This window comes from Schistocerca serialis, chromosome 3 (genome assembly GCF_023864345.2).
Source record: "Schistocerca serialis cubense isolate TAMUIC-IGC-003099 chromosome 3, iqSchSeri2.2, whole genome shotgun sequence".
In the NCBI taxonomy this organism is placed as follows: Eukaryota; Metazoa; Arthropoda; class Insecta; order Orthoptera; family Acrididae; genus Schistocerca; species Schistocerca serialis.
In genome coordinates, this window is record NC_064640.1 from 706,968,468 (window position 1) to 706,993,421 (window position 24,954).

Below are 24,954 nucleotides of genomic sequence, written 5' to 3' on the forward strand. Positions count from 1 at the left end.
TCGGCTCTGCCGCAACAGTGTAACACATCGTACACTGTCAGGGCGTGTAGGGGGTCAACCGCTCCTTACGTATTGAGAACAATATATCATTGCCTCACGCAGGTCACAGTAGGTTATACCGATAGTCGAGCGCTTGGTGCGCCAGAAAGTAGTCAGTTTTGAGACTCCGAGTAAGTTGTTGGCTGCTGAGCAAGCAGGGCGGATTTCGGCAGGACGGCCCACCGCGTTTACAGTTGTTTAAGGGCTTTATGTGTCACCCAACGCCTTGGGGCTGACCTCCAGCAAATACGTAAATGGCATTAATTCAGTGATTTATCTGATGTGTTTAAGCGTTCATTTGTGTACCGCGATTACACGACAACCGCGCCGGACACCCACGATTTGAATTGCAGTGAGGATTGTGCATTCAGTGCTACATGAAGAGGAGGAGGAGGAGATTAGTGTTTAACGTCCCGTCGACAACGAGGTCATTAGAGACGGAACGCAAGCTCGGGTGAGGAAAGGATGGCGAAGGAAATCGGCCGTGCCCTTTCACAGGAACCATCCCGGCATTTGCCTGAAGCGATTTAGGGAAATCACGGAAAACCTAAATCAGGATGGCCGGAGACGGGATTGAACCGTCGTCCTCCCGAATGCGAGTCCAGTGTGCTCGCTCGGTGCTACATGAAGAATATTGGCGTGTGACGATATGAATAGAGGACATGTGATGCGTTAACCGTTATTATTATGTCAGACGAAGGAGTAACTTCCTCATTCGTGCTGCTTAAAAAAAAAAGGTAAAGAACATTAACAACAAGTATCTGCCGATTATTGCTACCTGACATCCTAATTAGCTTTGTTGGTTTTGATACGAAACAACTCCAGTGCAAATGTTAAGCGATCAGCCTTTATCAGTTGCACACGGTGAGACTATTCTAAACTGTTAGGCTATAATCAAGTAATCAATAACTGTGGGTTTAAAATGGGGGGTTTCAAGGGTCACAGGCCGTCGTTGTTTATTACTGCATGGGTTACGTGCGCGTCGTCCACTTCTCCGCCTACCCTTGACGAATGTGCAGAAGCATGCTAGACGGCACCGATGAATGGAACGACGTCACGGGGGCAGGAATGGCATCAGGCGAATACAGGTTCTGTTTGTTTGAAAATGATGGCCGCATATTGGTTCGCCGCTGACAGGGGGAGCGGCATCACAGTGACTGAATTCGCACGATACATACAGCAACAACTCAAGACATTACGGTGCGCGGTGCTATTGGGTACAACCACAAATCACAGTTGGTGCGTGTCCAGGGCACTGTGACCAGTGTGACCTACATGAATGAAATCCTGCGACCATATCCTTTTGGCGCAACACCCCAGAAGCCATTTTTCAGCAAGATAATGCACCATCATGCATTAACATGTGCCGTCTTGCTGTCACAGGATGTCAGCCTTTTCCCTGGCCCACCAGATCGCCAAACTTGTCGCGAATCGTAAATGTGTGGGATTTGACGAAACGAAGGGTACAGTGCTGCGACCCACTGCCAACCACCACAGATGGACTTTGCAACCAGGTGAATGCAGCATGGATGACTGTACCACAGGACGCCATTCGCGCGTTGTACGCGTAGACAACAGGACACATGAAGAACCGAGGTAACTGAAATGCTAATAATTTCTGTAGAACATACTAATATACATGTCCCGAGAATATGAGCGTCCTATCTCTAGTCGTTCAATGAGTTCTGTTTTTTTCTGAACATTAGTGTATTTTATATGCTGGCTGCTGTAGTGTGTTTCTTTAACAGGATATTCGTTAATATGTTCATCATTAAAAGCAAAAATGTTCTGTGGTATTGCATTATCGCAATGTTCATGCGTGCCCCTGTTATAAACAGGAGTTTGGTTTGCATTTATAAATGACGTTAATCAAAGAACTGATGTATTCCTTGTGCAGTACATAATATAAAATTCATTTTTACACACAGTCATGCTTTCATTGACTTTCATTACATAATAAAAATATTGTCTCGTTTGAGTGCTGCTTCTATTTGATATCGCCTTTGTAATGGTGATTTTCGATCAATCAGCCCCAGCAAGGATACGCCCTGCTCATTTTTAATATGCCCACCAATCAACGTTATCAAGCAAGTTTCTTCTCATCAATTATATTTACAAGAGCTGACACCACTATTATTTGTCTTACACGGTGCTGTTAAAGTTGTCCTGAAACTCGCATAATCGTCACTACGAAGTCGTTTGTTTTTCTGTAGTTCACAGTCATACGCGTTTGGACGACGAGTACCTTACACCATTTTTGCTGTGATAGAGTCAATGTCACTTTCATATATGGATAAAGATATTGATCAATAACGTCAACACTGAACTATTTAAACGTAGACCTATAACAAAAAGCATGACATTACATTAGAAACGCAAAAGTAACATTTTTAAAGCATATAGAATAGTTACTATATCAATAACTTTTATTCATGTACTTTTAATAAGACTATTTAAACTCACACGTCGGACATTAAACACAAAACAATACTCTGATGCTCTGCAGACATAAGGTTTCAAGCAACTGAACATCAAATACGAACATCATCTGCTAGCGCGACCCTTGCGTAGAGGGTGGACGAACTCGAAACTGGGATTTGTTCCATTCGTCAAACTAACGGCTGTTACCGACTCTGATTAAGCCGACACAATGTATGTATATGTTGGCACACGTTTGGTGAAAAAAAATTTGATTTTTTGGCGCTTGTTCCATTCTTCAAACTACCGATTCAAATGTCGTCACGAATGCAACGATTCTAATCCAAGTTTACTGAGACGTATCGTTAGATACCCCACTTGCAAAACTGGCTGCCTTCATCCCTGCTTTCATCTCTGAATTTCAATCACCTTTCCATTTATGCATCTTGTTCTCCGTATCTGCTGTCTAATTTATAATTATCTCATTCTCATCCAGCACAGCTGCCAATTGTTTTATTGCATTGCCGGTCACAATGATGTGATTGTAATCCGTAGCGGAATAAAACACATAATTAGCAGATGTGGTGGACCTAAATGCGTTTCTTGTGGATCTCTCCTTTTATTAGATACTATTTGCATTGCCAGACAATGGAACTGTATTTAAGAATGATTGCAATTGGTTATTAGATGCGCTTCGCTTTGCATTTGAGCTACACTTTTGCATATTCATCCAATACTTCCTACAACTGATTTCATGCTCGTTCCTCTTCATACGGCTTGACAAAAGTACCCTAGAAATCTGATAGACAACCGCTTCTTAGCGACTCTCTGTGAGGGAGCGTATTGCACAACTTCCGCCTAGCGCAGGACAGGGAGTCGTATTGGCAGGGCTTGAGTTACTGCTTCTGCGATAACGGAGCACTTGGAGCTTAAGTCGTAAAGGGACGCCCGTAAACGTCGCGCGCTACGCCAGCAGCTATAAAATGGTAATTATTTCTCGGACGAATATGAGATTGTGCCTTGGTGTCTTGCGTCGGCTGTTCAGCACTTTTCGGTTTTTAACGACCAATCCTTATCTCGCTACAAGCGAGAGCTGCTAGACGTGAGAACGCGTTATACTGGATCACGCATTTGCTCTGGTATTGCGAGACTTGAGTACGGGTGTAACGAACAAAGGACGCCATACTACTGGACTCACATTCGGTTTGTCAACAAACGTACACTGATATGCTAAGCCATTATGACCACCTATTAATAGTGTGTTGGTCCATCTTTGGAATGCAATAAAACAGCGATACTGAGGGGTACGGATTCGACAAGTCCTTGGTAGATTTTCGGAGGTATGTGGCACAAGATGTTTACACAGAAGTCACGCATTTCCCGTAAATGAAGGGGATGTGACTTATGAGCGTGGAGATGGCACCTGAAAGTGTCCCAGCTGTGTTCCATTGGGTTCAGATCAGAATTTTCTGTACAAGACATCAATGTGAGGCCATAAACACGCTCCTCTAACCACAGTAGCACGATTCGGGCCGTCTGACACGGACAGTTACATTACTGGAAGATGTCATCACCGTCAGGGAAGCCATCAAGCGTGGAGAAGATGCAGGTGGACAGCAGTACTGTTCACGTAGTCCACAGCTGTCATGGTAAATTCGCGCACTATCACAGGTCCCGTGGAAGCCCACGTGAATGTCCCCTATAGCGTAATACTACCCCCAACGGTCAGAGTCCATGATGCGGTCCATGTTGTCAGCAGACTTTTGCTTGGATGTCGTCGTAGGCAGACACGACCTTGGACATGGTGTAACAAGAGACGTGATTCAGCCGACCGGGCGACACACTTCCACTGATCCATAGTTCAATCAGGGTGATCCTGTGCCCATTGCCATACATTGTGCATGTTGACGACGTCATTGAGTCAACACAGGAACACGAAAGGGTCCTCGTACTGAGGAGCCCCATGTTAAACATTGTGCGCTGAACTGTGCGTTGTCGAAACAGTTGTGCTTGGATCAGCATTGTACTGCGTCATCATATCTTCCACAAATCACCATCTCTGCTGCTTTGCAGAGAGGACAAGCTTCATACCTACACGTTCTGTGATGAGGCTTGGACGTCTAACACGTTTACTTACTCGTATTTTCACCGTCCAACTACTTTCTACAAATTCTCATGACAAAAGCACACAAACAGCCGACTGCCGTTGCATATATGTTCGTTCACAAATTCCGGGCCACAAAATTACTTTTTTTAAAGTCGTTTATCTTAGCAGATGTCCCCATTTGTGGCCCGTATCGTCGACAAAATGATTCTCATTGTCGCTTCTCCGTTTATACGATTTCCTTACTGTGTCAGAGGCTCGCAACAACACTAGGCGGCATTCAGTCTTGCGGTGGGCAGTCGTCAAAATATGTCACCTCATCGGTGTGTAACCCATACCATCTGACAATAAAAGTTAAATGTCTGGGAGGAGAGGAGGAAGTGAATTGAAACGTCACACGTTGAGAAACGGATTTAAATGAACGACACTGGCAGTGCGAGAAACTACTGTTCCGTTGTCAGTAGGATGTCAAATCTCATTTGGCCCGGATGCAGGTACTAAAGAGAGTGGTAAGAGTTTCATATGTCATATAGACATGCCATAGTATCCTCTCGTAAGATACTTTGGCCTATATCTGTTCCTTGATATCCTGGATAATGGCGCTGTGATGGAGATGACACCTGACTTGAAACCCATATATATTCTGTAGAAGACAGTGCGGCGAATCCTGTTAGCCAAAGGAGTACCTCAAAATTTTGCAAGTAGTTCATTGAGACATGTACCATGGGCAGAAGGACATTTTCCTACTGAAAGATCCTGGACATGGTACTCGCCTTGTTTATTAAGTACAAGACAGTGGTTATACAAACATAAGTACAGTACTCGAAACCAAGTCCAGGCGCAGTCGACTATGACCTGTAGATGAGAATCCAGCCTGTGCAGTAATCCTCACAAAGTCCGGGTCCGTCGCAGTGGTCACTGTAGTAGTGACAGTCGGATTACAGACTCTGAGCATTGAGGGGGACAACACGTAAGCCGCCTTCCGCTAAGCGTGTTGGCACCTTTACTATGAGCCAGAAGAAGCTGACTGTCGCCACGTGATCCTCGTAGCGCTGAGAGGCCTGTTCCTGGTTTGTAGCGTCATTCACGGTGTAACTGCGGCGTTTTACTTGCCGGTGGTGGTGGGATAGCTCAAACTCGATGGCCATTATTGATATCTGGATTGCTGGACACCGTATCCCTCCCTAATGACACGGCACACAGGGCGGCACCAGACCAACTTAACGTCGGCTCCAGCTTGAATGGAGAGCGGTCACCTCGGACACGTGGGGATGCACTTTCGCCACCTCGACTTCTCTGTCTGGTGGGGCCGGGAGCTAAAGAGTTGGTACTGAAACTGTCACACCGTTGGGTCCGAGTGCCTGCCACTAAGAGTATCTACGTGTCAGCGCTGTTGCCTCCATGTGTGGGAAGTGGGTCCATGGCATGGATGGAGGCTACTACTTCTTGCTGTGGAGAGGGAGCGGGGAACCAATGCATGGCTCATACAAAGAGCTGGTACCTGAGTGGTCGTTGCTGCTGCTGAAGAGGAAGCGTTGTTGTAGTCTGAGCCATCTGAGGCCCGATTTGCCAGTAGTACGACATGAAAAGTCCTATGAGGGGCGGCCTACGTCGCATCTGATACTGGTAGCGCCTCCACTGGCAGTTACCTTCCTTCACATTACAAATGAGGTGTCCCTGAGCCTCGGTGATAGTTCTGGTAACTATCCTGGCTGCTCGCGAAACGTTGGCTCTCACACCACAGTGCCTGTGCAGAACCACTTGCGTGATGACATTTGTTTCTCCTGCTGCGGACGGAGGAGGTGACGTTTTCTGCCACGAACGAGCTATGTAACACCAAACACCACTCCCATCAAGCGGCGTAGTTCTGTAAGTACTCAAGGAAAAAGGAATTGCTAACCTAATTTTTGCCATGGAAGTGCGAATCATTCACTGCACCTCTCCATTGGATTAAGTGTGGAAAAGGGCAGCATGCAAGTGCTGGATTCTGTTTTGGTCACGAAAATTCGCTAAAATATACCTGATGGAGATTGTCGGTAACCACTGCTGTTGGAAGACCCTTAATGAAGAAAATTAGTGTAAACACCTTGACTGTGATTTCTGATATTCTCGTGCACGTCCGCCTTACACAGGGGAACACAGAGAAAGTGTCTACCATTCCGAGCCACATAGTGTTAAAAAAAGGTCTGCAAAATCGACATGTACGCTGTCCCAACGCCTGGATAGTTGAGGCCACAGAGAAAAAGTCCTAGAAAGAGCAACCTGGTGAGGCTCACATTCCAAACACGCCAGGTGGTCGATTTCATTGTTCACTACTGGCCACTTGCCATGACAACAGGCCCAGTTCGTCATGTGCTTGATGCCATAGTGTCCTGGATGAAGCAGTGAAAATAGTTTGCTACTTAGTGAAGATGGAATGATTAAGCAGTAGGGCTCATCTTCAGTGCAAAAAAGAAACATGCCATCATGAGCCGTTAGATGCTGCCTCTTGGAAAAGTAACTTTTCAGCATTGTGTCGGCACGTTTTGGTAGGTGGTCCAGACAGCCTAGTCTCACCCATTTTAGGACCTACCGAAGAGTAGGATGCTTCTTTCATTTCGCTGCCGTTACTGATGCGGTAATCGGGAAATATTCCACAGCGTGGCATGCCTCGATATCTATCTTGAATGGTTCGAGTCCTCCCTCGGGCATGTAGCGCCTAAAACCGCTCGGCCACTCCGGCCGGCTGCGAATTTGTTAAAAGCGTTAAAGCCACAGGTATTGTCAGTGTTTAGTGAACTGATAACCAAGAAAAAAATTCGTCTCACTCCACACCTACAAAGAATTTCAGCCTAAAAAGTTTTTTTATATGTATCTCATTGCCACTACACGAGGGTCGTTCAATAAGTAATGCCCCATATTTTTTTAAAAAAGCTATTAATAAACATAGACAAATGTCCTTGTTAGTGCTTCACATTTGATGTTTTCTCTGTGCGCCAGTGATGTTTGGAATCGTTCTGGCAGATGGCAGAGCCGTAGTACAGCGTCAAAATGTCGTCTACATACGACTCACGTTACAAGCAGCGTGCTGTTATTGAATTCTTGTGCGCAGAAAAACATGCTGCAGTTGACAGGAGTACAGTTGGGCGATGGGTAAAGAAAGTAACAGCTTCAGGAAATGTAGAAACAGATCTCCGTGAACAGTCACGCTCGAGACGTCCTGTCACAGCCACTGCTCCAGACATGCTGAATCGTGCGGATGCCATTATTCGTGCCGACCGGCGCATCACAACTCGACAATTGGCTCTACAGTTCACAGTCAGCATTGGAAGTGCGTTTGCAATGATGGAGACTCTCGGACATTCAAAGCGGTGCTCACCATGGGTTCCACGCATGCCCATAGCGGACCACAAGAGTTAAAGAAAGGCCATTTCATCGGGAATTGTTGAAGCGTTTTGAGACCGATGGAGAGGCCTTTGTGTCACAGACCGTTACGGGCGACGAAAGCTGGGTGCACCACTTTGCGCCGGAAACAAAAAGGTAGCCCATGGAGTGGCAACATCCTCATTCACACATCATTGACTCATCCACCCTACAGTCCAGACCTGGCACCCTCGGACGTCCATCTCTTTAGGCCGCTTAAAGATTCTCTACGGGGAACAATCTTTGAAGATGACGAGAGTGTCAGTCATGCAGTGAAAACCTGGCTACCCCTGCAGGACAAGAGCTTTTACCAGCAGGGAATACATGCTCTTCCACAATGTTGGCGTACGGCCATAGAACGCGATGGATACTACGTAGAAAAATAGGACATGGACAAGACATGTTAATGTATATTGTCACAAAATTCTAACGCATAATGATAAATATGTTCTGAAAAAGGATGTGGGGTGCTACTTATTGAACTACCCTCTTACATTGCCATGCTCTTAGCAAATGGTCGTCACCTGGGTGATCCAAGCGATATATACAGGGTGAACCAGAACTCCACCGACATAATTTCTGAGGTTGCACAGGGATACTTTTGAGTATTTTGGTGTAAGAGATCCGTGATCTCCGATGCCTTGTTATAGAGTACTAACGTAATTACGATTTATTCTGCTTCGTTAACAGAATTATCTTCGTTGTTCTTTTATTGAAAAAAAGTTCTCAGCATCGAGAAAGCCTGCAATACTCAATCACGAAAACTAAGTAACGTAGAAGGAACCAGTTGTTGGTGGACGCCTACGAACAGAGGCAAAACCACAATAATTCGGTTGTCGTCACTGCGGAAAAAACAGTACGTAGCTTCGTCATGCTGCTTTGCCATTCCATTCAGTGAGTCCATAGTCGAGACGCATATTGGCCGATTCTTGATCAATAAATCTATCCATACTGCTGTATTTCACTGTTAACGTACAACTATCACTGCCAGAAAAACAAACCCGAGACACGACCGAGCAGTACTGAATGCAAGCCAGAGACCAAGTGTAAAGTTGGCCGTAGTGCTGTTAACACCAAGTACCGTGAGTGAATGGAACAAGTTTGTTTTCATACAAGAAACACAGCGCATACCGTCGACAATAACACTGTTGTACAGTTAGTTTCTCAGCAATACCGATACAAGCGGTAAGAAATCAAACAAACTGTACTTACTATGTAAACAGCCACCGGAGACCGTGGGAACCTACACCAGAATACTCGACAAATATCCTTGGACAACCTCTGATATTTTGTCGGTGGAGTTCTGGTTCACCATGTATGTATTACAGCTAATAAAAGAGGCTGAAACTCCATTGCCCACTTGAAAAATTACTATTTTAAGTTATACACGGAGATCAGTTAACTGTTTTCATGTCTTGCCCGATTTAGGAGTAACTAAAGTTTGAATTTTATTCACTGGCACCCTATCACAGGGTGTCTTTGCCGTCCGAGAAACAAGAGAGGTACAAATATTGCTGATGTGTCCTCGATTTCTTCAATAGAGACCACAGGGATCTAGAACAGTGTTTTTTAACCGCAGTGTCGCGACACATTGGTGTGCGGCGAATACATGTCAGGTGTAACGTCAAATTTTTCATACCTTATGCAGAAAATAAAAAAAATTATTGCCAAATGTTTTCTTGGAGCAGCCCAATTTGCAAGAAATCGCCCGTCATTATACGTGATAATATGCGTTTAATCATGTATCGTATCATAATAATATTTTTTTGCGTTCAGCTCTCCCTCATTCCATATAGGGGTGTTACGAAGGTTTGAAACGTACTTTGTTGTGCCCGAAAGGAAAGAAGGTTGAGAAACGCGGGTGTAGAAAACTGATGTGAGAGCCGATCAAAACACTCAATGCAAGAAGGTAACGAACTTCGGAAATTACGTGACACTGAATTGTGGCTAGAGTTACTTGGTGAAATTTCTGCATCCAAACGACGACGTGAGAAAGTGGCTTGTCTCCTTTGCTCCACAGCCGCGCACAATCGTATGCTTGGTTGTGAATAAGAACTCTCCTTCACTGCAGTCTGCTTCCTTGTCGGACGCGACAGTTGTTTCTCCCTCTCGGCCACACACAAGGCAGAAACTTCCGATAATGATTGCCAACGTAGTTCGGTCTCTTGCATGAATTCCAAACTTTCTGTAGTTCTAAGAACTTCTTCCGAGGAAGAATCTGATGACCTTAAGGCCTGATGGCGACTTCTTTGTCTGGAGCATATCGAATAACAGAATCCATAATTACAGAATCTGCATACGGTAGTTTACACTATTCATTAGTACACACAAAACTGCAGTGACAAGTCAAGTCTTTATAATCAGCTACCCAGCCACACTATGGTTCCGTTCGTACTTTGGGACGGCGACAGAATTCTAGCCAGGACAACGCTGTATACGATTTGTGCTTGTAATATTCTAAGAGCAATTCTCAAATCCTATGGAACGACAAACTGTCAACTTCTAAAATGGGTTCTAGCTTTCTCAGAAGGCACACTATTTCCAGAGACAACGACGGCACGAAGAAAGATTTCTTATCATAAGGATAGTTCACCCTGAGAGCAGTAAAATGATGATGCAGTCGACGCAGGTACGTTTCTCAGTCATCAGTTGCATCATATGGAGTGGACTTCTACTCGCTATGGCTTCATCTTGCCATGACGGGAACGGCAGCACTGTAGAATTTACTGCAATTGCTGCTGTCAAGGAGGCTGTCTGCTGTTGCTGCACACCGATTTGCTGCTGATGTCGTTGCTTTTGAGCCGCTATCTGCTGTTGGCAGGACTTCAAGAGTTCCGGTATTTCAGCAACCCCATTGTAGCGCCGTGAGTTCGTACAGTCTCGTCGCCACTGTTGAAGGAAGGAAGGAAGGTTAGGGTTTAACGTCCTGTCGACATCGAGCTCATTAGAGACGGAACACAACCTCGGATTGTTTCAAGGATGGCGAAGGAAATCGGCAGCGCCCTTTCAAAGCAACAATCCCGCAATTTGCCTGGAGCGATTTAGGGAAATCAAGGAAAATCTGAATATGGATGACCGGAAATGGATTTGAAACGTCGTTCTCCTGAATGCGCGCCCAGTGTGCTAACAAAAACTCCAACTCGCTCGCTGCCACTGCTGAGTCGTAGTAGGTCGATCAGTTATTCACAGATCACACTGTCAGCAATTCGTGGTCTAGTGGTGAGAGTCGCTGACTCTTTACCGAGGGGTCTCTCCGCTAATAATGCTATAAGAGCATTTCATTTTTACTGATGACACAGAGCACAAGTACAATAGTCCAAACTAAGTCCAAGCGTTCGACTATGAGCCATAGGTGATAATCCGGTGGCCACTGAAATTCTTGCTAGGTCCAATTCTTTCTCAGTGGTCGTCGTCGTAACGACAGGCGGGTCACAGAATCTAAGCATTGAGGGGGAAGACAGGCAAATTGTCCTCCGCAAGGCCTTTTGACACCTTTATTGAAAGTCGGAAGAAACTGACTTCACTCACGTGATCCTGCATGGCGCTGGGAAGCGCGGCGCTGGCTTCCAGCGCCGCCAGCGGTCGTTTGCGGGTCGCTAGTGATGATACCGCAAACTCGATCACACGTATCGATATCCGAATCACTGGATACAGAAGATGACATTAGGCTTTCTCATGAGGGGAAACTCATGAGCGCGCAGGATGTCTGTGTCATATTCCTGTGCAGTCAGGGGTCCCTGATTCACGACGTGAGATGGATTGAATTCATACCTGATTCCTCTCCACACCATGTCACTTGGCATAATACCAGGCTGTCTCTTTATGAATCATTGGGAATGTATCCTCTACCCTCGACACCACGAAACACGTAGATGAGGCTAATAGGAGGTAGTGCAGAATCGAAATTCGTCGCTGTAAATAATGTAATACCATCCATCAGCAGTCCATGCAGACCTCAGGTTGCCCATGAGTTGCTAGCTGACTTAGGAAATCAACGTGCCTGCCCTCTAATACTGTCACAATAACCGGCACTGTTAAAATCTCACAGCTGTGTAGCAGTCACTTATTTACAATAGAAGTATCACATGGCAAGAACACAAGGGTGAAAGCCTCGTTGTAGGCGCAGTACAGCCACAGTGACGAGCCTTACGCCAGTCTGATATGGAATTAGCGGAATATTCACTAAACAAGAAACTAATAACTCTCTATGGAACTCAGACAGGACAGATAACAGAGGACGCACAATAAAGGACACGATGGAGGAAACACAGCTTCACATTTTAAACAAAGAGAGACATCAACATATTCAGGCACAGAAGAAACCCAAAGCAACAGTGGCATTTCACTGACAAACAACAAAGTGTTCACACACGTCATTATTTGGACAGTACATGACAACAAGTGACCACAACTTAATAACCTTCGACCTGACACAAAGCACCAACACAGTACACGAAACAACATCATAACATTACTCTTTCATAGAGCAGATTGGAATAGGCTTAAAAAAGTCGTACAAGACTATGACGTGAAGAATTTTAGAGGAATTATTGCCTATGAAGCACATACGTAAACGCACGCAAATCATACAAATATACAAGAACACACTACACCAACAGCTTCAAGCGCAAGACAGGAAACAACACCATGGAAGGACGAGCTCACAAGTCTAAAATGGGACATGAGAAGAAAAAAATATTATATCAGACACCTTGGACGTACAAAGACAGAAATTGAGACTTACTGCATATCGGCAGGCTAAGGAAACTTTCTGTTAGTGGATACAGGAGCGAGGAACAAGTGCTGTTCCTAAACAGAGAATTAACATATTAACATATTTTATATCTAATATCAAATAGCAAAAATAATACATCACTTTGTTGTTGTATTTGCAGTGTCAGTTACTGCAGTAGATTAGAATGTAGAAATATAGAAACATATACAGATACAAAAGATGTATGAATGTTTCACTCTTCGATACAATATCTATTCAGAAGATGTCAAGTCCTGGCCACTGTGAAAGTCTGTAAACGTTATTTAGCTAGCAAACACGCAAAAAAGCATGAATGTTCGAGCTTAAGAACACCCACCACTGGTTCATGTGTAATCCGTAGTAAAGCCCTTGCGTCGCGGTGGCGGCTGTAGGAAACGCAGCGTGCGTGTTTGAAATTGCGGCCGACTAGATGGCGGCCGATACCGCATTATCAAATAGACGCTCTTCGATACCAGAAAACGTCATTCGTGACAACACATGCAAAACACCACATTCGGATGGGATTGAGGGGGGGGGGGGTACAAGACAAAAATTAAACGAAAAAGTGTCTGCTGAATAAACTCCTCCCGGACGATCATTGATAAAGATGCACAACAACAAACTCAGAGAAGTCCTGGACATTCCATACAACACAGCTACCGTCACCAGCCTGTTTGTGCATGAACAAGGTGCGGTGGCAATAACAGGACTAAAGAAGAAAAAACACCAGTTCTAGATGGGACCCATTCAGCAGTACTCAAAAGAAGATCTCCACAGATTACCCGACATTTAGCAGAACTGATAAACGATGCCATAAGGCTAGGCAGAGTACCTACAGTTTGGAAAACTGCTAAGACCCAAAAACATATATGCTAATTTGCCTTACAAGCACAATGACTAAGGTCCAGGAGAAGGTGCTGTGCAGCCGCCAACAGGCCCATGGAGCTCCATGGAGCTCTTCGTGGACTGTCCTCACCATTTCGGATTTAGACTAGGGAAATCAATAGACCATGCAATTAATCAAGCTCTAGAAATTGTCAGAAACAGACAATGCAAGTACGCCATACCCATCATGTCAGATATTGCAGGTGCTTTCGACAGCCTCTTGTGTCCAGTGATGTTGGCAAGGTTAAGACAACTGGAAATGAGAAGGGATCCTTCGGTAAAACTCAGGGACACCAACATGCAAAGAGGAATCGTTACACGCCATCTGGGAGTATACGTCGGTGAAAGATTAAATTTACACCAGCACATCAAAATAACTACACACAAAGAAATCAAAATTAAACACAATCTGGCAAGGTTAAAATCAGAGGATTACAGACTGTCTTTAACAGTTACACGTACATACCAATGTGCACTCTTCAAATCAGTCCTTTGCCTTCCAGGCAGTACTCTCCTCACAAAAAGAATAGCTGTTAGACAAGATAAAGGAGTTTCCAGCTTAGACTATCAGCGGTGTAGGCACCAAATCAGTCATAGCACCGTGCATGGTGCTTAGAATATACCTAGCTGATGTTTCTATGAAATATCAGGCTACAACGTAATGGTTAAAGGTGTATAGACTAGACCAGATTAGACTGACTACCTGTATACCTGTTAACAACATGTACCAACTTAAACTCTGAGGAATTGAGACCTGGCTAGGTGAATGGGAGGTCAGCGGTAAGGGACGACGAATCTAAATGTTTTCCACCGACATCTCAAACCGGCTAAAAATGAAACATGCCGAACCTATCCGCGGCATACTGCACTTCTTAACTGCATGCGGATCTTAGCCACACTCTTAAAACCGGTTGAGCCTAAGTCAGTCACCAAATTGCACAGATCGGGAACTGGGAACCCCAGAACACACGGTCCTATTCTGCGGGAATTACAGAAACGTCAGAGACATCTCACACGTACACAACATAACCAGAGAACGCCAAATATACGAATCCATTAGAATCATTGACCAATTAAAGCATAGAAACAAATTAGCAAACGAAATTTATGTACCTTAACAAACTTGGAACCGTGCGCAGGTTCGAATCCTGCCTCGGGCATGAATGTGTGTAATGTCCTTAGGTTAGTTAGGTTTAAGTAGTTCTAAGTTCTAGGGGACTGATGACCTCAGAAGTTAAGTCCCATAGTGCTCAGAGCCATTTGAACCATTTTGAATATGGTCACGTGATGCGAAGCACTGTGGTGCCCATTCCAGCCGCCACAGACGATTGAAACCTTACGAAGAATAATTATAGTGTTTCCATGATCACCCCTTACAAATGAATTTACTTTCAAGAATTTTTTTTAGTCCAGTTAAATGTCTGCACTCATATTGGAATCCCGTGCACAGAACTATAGTACGCCGTTAGAGGAGCCAAAGGAAAATGAAGCTGTCCACTGATCAAGCAGAGCATGTACGAGGAGTGGTAATAAAGTTTTTCTTATTACTCCCAAAAAAGAATTACGTTATCGAATTTTTGTTTGTGTACACGTACGTGTCGGAAGTCTTGGTATACGTTTTTTTTTCTATGTATTTTAGTTCTTATCGTTTATACTTCCAGAGATATCTTACATTACTGCTGTTATTGAAACGTGTTTTATACATGTAATTAAATCGCGCTCATTTATCCAGAATGAGATTTCCACTCTGCAGCGGAGTGTGCGCTGATATGAAACTTCCTGGCAAATTAAAACTGTGTGCCCGACCGTGACTCGGGAACTTTGCCTTTCGCGGGCAAGTGCTCTACCATCTGAGCTACCGAAGCACGACTCACTCCCGGTACTCACAGCTGTACTTCTGCCAGTATCTCGTCTCCTACCTTCCAAACTTTACAGAAGCTCTCCTGCGAACCTTGCAGAACTAGCACTCCTGAAAGAAAGGATACTGCGGAGACATGGCTTAGCCACAGCCTGGGGGAGGTTTCCAGAATGAGATTTCCACTCTGCAGCGGAGTGTGCGCTGATATGAAACTTCCTGGTAGATTAAAACTGTGTGCCCGACCGAGACTCGAACTCGGGACCTTTGCCTTTCGCGGGCAAGTGCTCTACCAGGAGAGCTTCTGTAAAGTTTGGAAGGTAGGAGACGAGATACTGGCAGAAGTAAAGCTGTGAATACCGGCCGTGAGTCGTGCTTCGATAGCTCAGATGGTAGAGCACTTGCCCGCGAAAGGCAAAGGTCCCGAGTTCGAGTCTCGGTCGGCACACAGTTTTAAACTGCCAGGAAGTTTCACGCTCATTTATGTTCGGATGGTGACCATTGCGCTATTTTTTCTTGTAATTTTACTGAAATGATTGTTACTGTCTATCTTATCTAAAGTATCCGGAAACAAATTAGTGGACATTATTATGGGTTATGTTCACCCTTCCCCTTTTGAAGGCTTGAACTCTGTTGGGGACACTTTCAATGAGATTTACGAATGTTTGAGGAGGATTGCCAGCCCATTCTTCCTCAAGAGCCGAAGTAAAATCTGCGTTCTGGAGCAAACTCGACGTTCTAGTTCATCCCTGAGGTGTCCCACTGGGTTCAGGCAGGGTCTCTGGGTAGGGCAGACCATTTCATGAATGTTATTGTTCACAAACCACTACCTCACAGATGCTGATACAATCGTTGCCTCCGAACTCTTCCTCTATTGCATGTAGTGAACAATACTGTAAAATGCGTGTGATACAGGCATTCACCAAACCCAAACCCATCCACTGGCTTACCGCAGGACATAGCGTGATTCACCACTCCAAATCACTGGTTTCCAGTCATCCACTTCTAAGATGCTACTCCAGCCGGTTGTAAAACGAATGTGCGCAGTCGAAAATACTGAACGCGAAAATGAAGATTTGGCCCTTTCTGACTAACCCCTGAAGCAGATCTTAGGATCTCTTAATGGTGATATTATTTCCTCCTTCTTAGATTTCAACATATAAATTACAGCATAAAACATAAATGTCTGGTTAATGGAACTAGTAACTACAAACTGATAAATGTTGTTTCAGCTTATACATTTACTGTAGATTAAAACCCCTTTATGTATCACAAATGTTTATATATCAAGGTGCAATGGACATAAAGAGATACAAATGAATTTCCTATCTAAGATTACTGATCAACTGCCCAAATCTGCCTTCTTTATGGATGAGCGATCTAATGTAAACAACGCGAGATGACTGACATCGTGGTCGTGCGGTAGCGTTCTCGCTTCCCGCACCCGGGTTCCCGGGTTCGATTCCCGGCGGTGTCAGGGATTTTCTCTGCCTCGTGATGGCTGGGTGTTGTGTGATGTCCTTAAGTCAGTTAGGTTTAAGTAGTTCTAAGTTCTAGGGGACTGATGACCATAGATGTTAAGTCCCATAGTGCTCAGAGCCATTTGAACCATTTGACTGACATCATCTAGATACCAAATACGAGAAGACACTACTTTCAAGGGTGACCTACAATGGTGTGCAACCTCAGTGGAACTAAAGTTACGTGGTCAGAGCTATTTAGCTTTATAGCCCTAATAAGTCGAAGCGATTAGCAATATCGCTGTATGTACTGCGTCCGGTGCGTCGGAGTGATAGTTCTCGTACACGTCTGTGACGACGGAAGAACTCCAGCCAAAAAAAAATATAAAAAAGCTCATTCAAATAGTAGGATGGCAGAAGGCGGTCCTCTGACTTGTGTAATCTAATACTGCCTTCTCCTCTCTGTGGTCTACAGACGAGAAACGCGAACTCCCAGCCACAAGGACGAAATTCAGCTAATGTCTTAACGTCAGTATAGACAGAAGAAGTGCTCTCAATCACTGAACGCTGCATACTCAACGACTCCCTACCCGGAGGTGAAATCCAGAATCGTATAAGTTCGCAACAGTACAGTACCTAACCGTTCACTAACTATAGAATCTCCTGAGAGCAAAAACAGTAATTCCATCTGTACCAACAAAAGCTGATACTGAGCGACCGTCAAACACGGGCGCTCAAAACGGAAGACCCCATTCTCTCCGCTGCTGGCTTCCCAGCAACGCTCAGCTCCCCTCCCTCGTAATTGCAGAAGGCGAATCAAATTCTCGAAACCACGGAATATTCTCCCTCTCTACAGATTCTTCCGAACGCCGACCAACCATATTTTAGTGTTTTGTCGTCCAGCGCGGAAAGTTTGCGAAGAATTACCTATTCCCGTTAATTAGGAATTCATACAATGGTACGCTTCTTAGAGTAAAAATCCTCGGAAATAACCCAGCCTGCGTGATTTCCGAGATAATGCTTCCTCGTTTCTCTCTGTCGCGTCCAAGATTTTCAGAGATTCCGAAGTATTATCCGGTTATCCTTCCAGCCTCGCTATAGCATTGGCCGGCCGCCGCTCTATTGTGCTTCAGCCCCGAACGTCCGTCTTGGGCTATTTCCTGTGTTAAGCAGCACCAACACACCTGTGTGGGTTTTTCCACCCAGGGCCGGAGTTACGCTTGCCGTTTCGTTTTCACTGACGTTCCAACCTCTGCTAGTATAGGCAAGCATTCATTACGCCGTTTTGATAATAAAGACAATCCATCACCTTTTATGCAATAACCGTTAACAACTATTTACAAGGTGTACATGACAATGTCAGTCTTCTTTAAATATTAATATATGAGATGTACAACCTATCAAATGATGGCTAATTCCGATTGTAAATCACGGCCAAGTACCTCAAGTGTCGCATAACACTTACTACAGACATGTGTAGCTTATGACGAGCTGCTCCAACATTGTACCCCATTCTTTTGAACTTAATACGCACAGTTACTGTGGTAGCTGGATTGCTGGTTATACTTTGGAACTCACCAGCGATTTTTTCTAATGATTTCATGAGATTTTTCACAGCAATTCAACAACCCCGCACAGTGATCGACGTTCTCTGTCTTTCAGTACATGACATCTGTCTGCTTTTGGTTTAATTGTGGTTATTCATTCGCATTATCACTTCCCAGTTACATCATCAAGAGCCGACTTGGCAGCTTTAATAGGGTTGAAATGTCCCTGATGAATGTGCTGCACAGGTGGCATCCAGTACCTGTTCCACATTGGAAGCCACTAAGCTCACCTCACCGACACATTCTGTTGTTTCTACTGTAGTGCTGACAACACAATAGTTCTCGCCTCCTTATATACTTGCGGGTCCCCCTCTCGTTACATCTAGTGACTAATTCCGCACTACTTAGGGGTGCTCGGATACTTTTGGTCGGATAGTGTATGTAACTGTTAAATGTATGAGCCTATCTTTCGACTACACATACTGACACTGAATTACTCGCAGAAAATATTTGCTTAATAAAACTCTGTCACCACCCCATCCACCCGGACCACAGATGCCAAGATTAATAGCTTTTACCCAATAAATAATAATTACGTAATTTTTATCAGTGTAAGCAACGACTACACATACTCTGTATCACGACCTTATAAAGTAATAAGCGTACTTGATTTTACGTTTCTATGAAACAGGTTCATGTTCATGTTTCACAAAGTCTGAATCACTTTAATATTTTACGTTCCTCTTACAAATATGATTATCTGCTCAAATAAAATCAAATGTGACTAAGACTCTGAACACAACGATTTATTCTTTATTTCAAATTTTGTAGTCATTCACACAGGTACGTATTTTCACACGAACAGTGAGGTCCTGATATACACTCCTGGAAATGGAAAAAAGAACACATTGACACCGGTGTGTCAGACCGACCATACTTGCTCCGGACACTGCGAGAGGGCTGTACAAGCAATGATCACACGCACGGCACAGCGGACACACCAGGAACCGCGGAGTTGGCCGTCGAATGGCGCTACCTGCGCAGCATTTGTGCACCGCCGCCGTCAGTGTCAGCCAGTTTGCCGTGGCATACGGAGCTCCATCGCAGTCTTTAACACTGGTAGCATGCCGCGACAGCGTGGACGTGAACCGTATGTGCAGTTGACGGACTTTGAGCGAGGGCGTATAGTGGGCATGCGGGAGGCCGGGTGGACGTACCGCCGAATTGCTCAACACGTGGGGCGTGAGGTCTCCACAGTACATCGATGTTGTCGCCAGTGGTCGGCGGAAGGTGCACGTGCCCGTCGACCTGGCACCGGACCGCAGCGACGCACGGATGCACGCCAAGACCGTAGGATCCTACGCAGTGCCGTAGGGGACCGCACCGCCACTCCCCAGCAAATTAAAGACACTGTTGCTCCTGGGGTATCGGCGAGGACCATTCGCAACCGTCTCCATGAAGCTGGGTTACGGTCCCGCACACCGTTAGGCCGTCTTCCGCTCACGCCCCAACATCGTGCAGCCCGCTTCCAGTGGTGTCGCGACAGGCGTGAATGGAGGGACGAATGGAGACGTGTCGTCTTCAGCGATGAGAGTCGCTTCTGCCTTGGTGCCAATGATGGTCGTATGCGTGTTTGGCGCCGTGCAGGTGAGCGCCACAATCAGGACTGCATACGACCGAGGCACACAGGGCCAACACCCGGCATCATGGTGTGGGGAGCGATCTCCTACACTGGCCGTACACCACTGGTGATCGTCGAGGGGACACTGAATAGTGCACGGTACATCCAAACCGTCATCGGACCCATCGTTCTACCATTCCTAGACCGGCAAGGGAACTTGCTGTTCCAACAGGACAATGCACGTCCGCAGTATCCCGTGCGATCCAACGTGCTCTAGAAGGTGTAAGTCAACTACCCTGGCCAGCAAGATCTCCGGATCTGTCCCCCATTGAGCATGTTTGGGACTGGATGAAGCGTCGTCTCACGCGGTCTGCACGTCCAGCACGAACGCTGGTCCAACTGAGGCGCCAGGTGGAAATGGCATGGCAAGCCGTTCCACAAGACTACATCCAGCATCTCTACGATCGTCTCCATGGGAGAATAGCAGCCTGCATTGCTGCGAAAGGTGGATATACACTGTACTAGTGCCGACATTGTGCATGCTCTGTTGCCTGTATCTATGTGCCTGTGGTTCTGTCAGTGTGATCATGTGATGTATCTGACCCCAGGAATGTGTCAATAAAGTTTCCCCTTCCTGGGACAATGAATTCACGGTGTTCTTATTTCAATTTCCAGTAGTGTAGATTTTAATTTGTCTTGCCTTGCCATCCTTTATACCATTACATCGTGGGACAGCCCGAACATTTTACCTAATTCACTGTTGCCGACTAGTTATGCTAAGCACTCTGTTGGCGACTAGGTTTCTCTATATATCAGCAATATACGCTCATGGTAAGTGAGATAAAATGTTATGAATGTCCGCAGAATTCATATAGAAGAGTATGGAAACACCTTGAAATCAAAACCAGGCTAGTGGCATTCCAGCCACGGATCGATGCATTCAAAATGAGCCGAATACCTCGACTTCCTCTTGCCTGACGCAGCTACATCACTCTGTGGAAAGATCTCTGAGCAGTTTCGCGGCGTGTCGATAAGTGATGTTTACTCTTGGTAATAAAATAGTAATTAGATGTCTGACGTTAGTGCGACCTGTATGTTGTCCATTTTCTCGAAAAGATCACATTACTCGGAAACAAAGCTTCATGAATTGTTGGAGGGAGAAATGTTACTAACAAACTAAGCAATTTATGTAGTTCGGGGAACGAATAATATAACGATACCTCAGTATGAACGTTTGAGATGGCAAAGCGCCGTTGATTTCAGTGCAAAAATTTGAATGCTTTAACATTTCTTCGTAGTTCTTGTGCAAATGGTTTCTCTCTCCATTTTATGAACTGCTGGAAAGAATAATGCGAGCTTTACACAATTGGCAGCTATAAGATATGGACGAAGTCTGAAACACAATGTTTTGTTGACTCAGAAAACCAATTTTGTGAAGATCAGTTCATACAGTTTAGAGCGTTCCTTTTAATTGTAAGCCGGCCGAAGTGGCCGTGCGGTTAAAGGCGCTGCAGTCCGGAACCGCAAGACCGCTACGGTCGCAGGTTCGAATCCTGCCTCGGACATGGATGTTTGTGATGTCCTTAGGTTAGTTAGGTTTAACTAGTTCTAAGTTCTAGGAGACTAATGACCTCAGCAGTTGAGTCCCATAGTGCTCAGAGCCATTTGAACCATTTGTTTTTTATTTGTATTATACGTGGTTTCTAATGCTGAGACAAGCCAAATTGTGCATGAGTATGCCATGGGACATCTGAACGGAGGAAACTGATTTAACAGCTGCGTACGTACATCCATATACAGTTTTTCCATATCCTTACAACACTTTAACCGAGTTCCAGAATGGCATGCTTCAAGAATGCTGTCCAAAGTGGAGCAGTGGTAAGACACTGGACCCTTATTCGGGAGAACGACGGTTCAGATCTTTACAAAATGTTCAAATGTGTGTGAAATCTTATGGGACTTAACAGCTAAGGTCATCAGTCCCTAAGCTTACACACTACTTAACCTAAACCATCCCAAGGACAAACACACAGCCATGCCCGAGGGAGGACTCGACCCTCTCCGGGACCAGCCGCACAGTCTATGACTGCAGCGCTTCAGACCGCTCGGCTAATCCCGCGCTGCAGATCCTTACACAGGCACTCAGATTTAAGCTGTCGATGTAAGCGTCAGGTGTTGCACATAATCCGCTACACACCGATTCAATAATAACATTAATAATAATAACGGAAGGTATCAAGATTAATCTGCCAAGTGTCTGGCACAGTTATTAGATCGGTTACTGCTGCTACAATGGCAGGCTATGAAGATTTAAGTGAGTTAGAACGTGGTGTTATAGTCGGCGCAGGACATAGCGATTAAGTGGGGATTTTCCTGTATGACCATTTCACGAGTGTGCCGTGAATATCAGGAATTCGGTAAAACATAAACTCTCCGACATCGCTACGGCCGGAAAAAGATCCTACAAAAACGGAAACAACGACTACTGAAGAGAATCGTTCAACGTGACGGAAATGTAACCCTTCCCCAAATTTCTGCAGATTTTAATGCTGAACCATCAACAAGTGTCAGTGTGCGAACCATTCAACGAAATATCATAGATATAGGCTTTCGGAGCCGAAGGCACACTCATGTATTCTTCGCGACTGCACGACGCAAAGCTTTGCACCTCGCCTGGGCCCACCAACCCCGACATTGGACTGTTGATGACTGAAAACATGTTGCCTGGTCGGAGGAGTCTCGTTTCAAATTGTTTCAAGCGGATGGACGTGTACAGGTATGGAGACAACCTCATGAATGTAAGGATCCTGCATGTCAGCAGGGGACTGTTCAAGCTGGTGGAGGCTCTGTAATGGTGTGGGACGTGCGCAGCTGGTGTGATATGGGACCCCTGATACATCTAGGTACGACTATAACAGGTGACATGTACGTAATCATTATGTATGATCACCTGCGTCTATTCACGTCCATTGTCCATTCCGACGGACTTGGTCAATTCCAGTAGGGCAATGCGACACCCCACACGTGCAGAATTGCTACAGAGTGACTCCAGGAACACTCTTCTGAGTGTAAACACTTCCGCTGGCCGCCAAACTCCCCAGACATACACATTATCGAGCGTATTTGGGATGCCTTGCAACGTGCTGTTCAGAAGAGACTTCTTACTCTTACGAATTCATGGACAGTCTTGCGGGATTCTTGGTGTAAATTTCTTCCAGCATTACTTCAGACATTAGTCGAGTCCATGCCACGTCGTGTTGCGGCACTTGCATTAGAACCCCACAGGTCAAACACAGATAAGTTGATGATTCATATAAAACACTTTACACTTATATCTTATAAATGTGGCTACAGTTACAATAATTATGTGCATGCTACAACGAGAATGCCCCAGGGCCAGGAGTGATAGGGATGTGATTTCTTATTCTGTATGTATGCTGTTACCCAAAATGCCTTCTATTGAAGGAAACAGGAAACTAAATTTAAAGACACCCGGACCGCTTTATAGCAAGAGAATAATTGTCAGAGGCTGCGGCGGCAGTGGGGAGGGGGGGGGGGATGGGTTGTGGAAGTGGCAGAAGCGTCAGACTTAATGTAGGAGGAACGATCTTTTTGGATGCTAACCTCGGATCACATGTGAATTGATCCATACTGAACATTATCCTGGAATATATTTTTACATACGTGGATCCACCCTAGCTGCTATACCGGACTTCGTGCAGGTAGATCCACCCTGAACAAGCTGAGCACGTATGTCGCACTAAACTCCTCAGCTGACTGGTACAGGGCAGCAGCAGTTGGCCGTGGCGACTGAGCAGCAGTGCTGGGCGGCCCAGCCAGCTGGTCTGGCCTGGGACAGCAGTGTGCTTTTCCGTATTGGCTGCTGGCAGTATCGAGGTACTAAGTGGGTGGTACTCTTCTGGAAGCTGCCACAAATGGCAGCTGGGCAGCAGCAGCTAGGCGAGTCTCAATAGGCCAGTGTTATCGAGCTTGCACAGACAGAAGTAGTGGCAGCTTAGTTGGTGCGTGTTACTGATCCATGACCGCTGCTTTCTGGCAGTTGCCAGTAGAAGAGTGCTTCTAATGTTAGCAGGGAAGTACTGCAACTGCTGGAGTCATAATATTCAGCAAGAAATGCATGACAGTCCACATATGTCCTCAAATGATATATACCACTCACCCACACTGAAATATAACGTCACCAGTGCTGTGCCACTGCCCAACTACTCTACAACCCCCGCCCCCACCTCACTGCCCCTACCGCAGCGTCAAACATTGATGGAGTGAGGGAGTGGGGATCCCTGCAGGAAGCCAACACATGAAATAGTGTAACTGTACTACGCTTTTTTACAGCAGAATAATATCAACATTCTACCCACCAGGAATCCATGTAGATGTATGTGTGTGTTTTAGCGTTGGGTTTTATGGTACCGCGCGCCGCGGAATTTGAATCCCCGCCAGACGGCATGGATGTCGAAGACCCATAGAGGTCTGTGCACCATCGCGCCATAAGCTGTGCTGGCGCGCGCCTCCTGGCCCGCATTTAGAGTGAGGGCGCCACAGTGGAACACATGGTTGAGCGGCCAATAGCGGCGTCCCCGATAGAGTACTTAAGCGCCTGCCTGTCGCTCAGCCTGCCTTGAACACGTCCGCATACTATATCTTGTTCGCCGCATTGATCCCCCTCACCCCCTGGTGTCTCCCTTCCTCCCACCCCCAACCCGTTGCCGCGTGTTTACCGTTGTGTCCCACCCTCTCTCCATCTCCACACCCTCCACCTCCATTCCCAATGCAACTTCCACCATCTACCCCTCCCGGATGATGAGCTTTGCCCTGACATCTACCCTTCCTACCAACTCTAACCTCATCT

General features: G+C 45.6%; 1 non-coding gene across 1 annotated transcript; it reads left to right on the forward strand.

Moving 5' to 3' along the window:
- Window positions 1–15,828: 15,828 nt before the first annotated feature.
- Window positions 15,829–15,904, forward strand: Trnas-cga (transfer RNA serine (anticodon CGA)). Its single transcript has one exon. It is a non-coding gene; the product is annotated as a tRNA-Ser (tRNA).
- The last annotated feature ends 9,050 nt before the right edge of the window (window positions 15,905–24,954 follow it).